This window comes from Odontomachus brunneus, unplaced genomic scaffold, assembly GCF_010583005.1.
Source record: "Odontomachus brunneus isolate Ranch 3 - 2012 unplaced genomic scaffold, Obru_v1 Obru_scaffold_316, whole genome shotgun sequence".
Classification (NCBI taxonomy): Eukaryota; Metazoa; Arthropoda; class Insecta; order Hymenoptera; family Formicidae; genus Odontomachus; species Odontomachus brunneus.
In genome coordinates, this window is record NW_022639766.1 from 32,597 (window position 1) to 32,934 (window position 338).

Sequence of the window (338 nt, forward strand, 5' to 3'; positions counted from 1 at the left end):
TGTGAGACGTGGGGCCAAAAAAGGACGGGCTTTTCCCAGCGGTAGCGGGAACGGTGGCGCTTCCCGCGAACCCCGGTGTCCGGAGGACTCGAGCGGTATGAAATCCGCAAAGACAGTCCACACTGTCCGTGCACTGGGGCGAGTGGGAGTGCCTCCCGGCCGTGCCGCTTCCTTCTCTCTCCAGCGGGAGCGGGACAGGGCGACGCCTCGGTAGGACCGGTACCTGAGCGGCTCGAGCGGTACGAAACCGTGTAGACAGCCAAGTTGGGCCGGGTACTGGGACCGGAGAAGGTGCCGCCCAGCCGCGTCGCTACCATTCCCCCTCTTCCTTCCTTCCT